Raw genomic sequence first — 380 nt, 5'->3', positions numbered from 1 at the left:
GGACATCTGCTACGTGCATTTAAAAACAGCGTGGAAAGTGACACTTTCTTCCATCTGAGGTCCTAGTCTGTGCAAAGCCTCAGCTTTGGGCAGAGTGCACAGTAGGCCGGCAGCAGGAACTGCAGATACGAATCTGAAGTTTCATGACATTAGCTCAGGCCCACGTTTGTACCTGCACTTTTTCCTCTGATGTTTTCAGGGGTTAGCCACTGGCACCCCTTTTTGGGGGGTGGGATGGCCATGACTTTCATCCTAAACAGAGGCTTGGGGGCTGCAGTGACGGCCGGCCGCCTCAGGGCCCTACATTCCCCCTCGCCCCGCCTGGGGCCTGGGGCCGGCTGGGAGGGTAGGGACAGGCGCAGGCCCAGCTCGGCCACCCC

Source organism: Fukomys damarensis, unplaced genomic scaffold, assembly GCF_012274545.1.
Source record: "Fukomys damarensis isolate Sample0158 unplaced genomic scaffold, DMR_v1.0_HiC HiC_scaffold_21, whole genome shotgun sequence".
Classification (NCBI taxonomy): Eukaryota; Metazoa; Chordata; class Mammalia; order Rodentia; family Bathyergidae; genus Fukomys; species Fukomys damarensis.
This window is presented reverse-complemented; position numbering follows the sequence as displayed.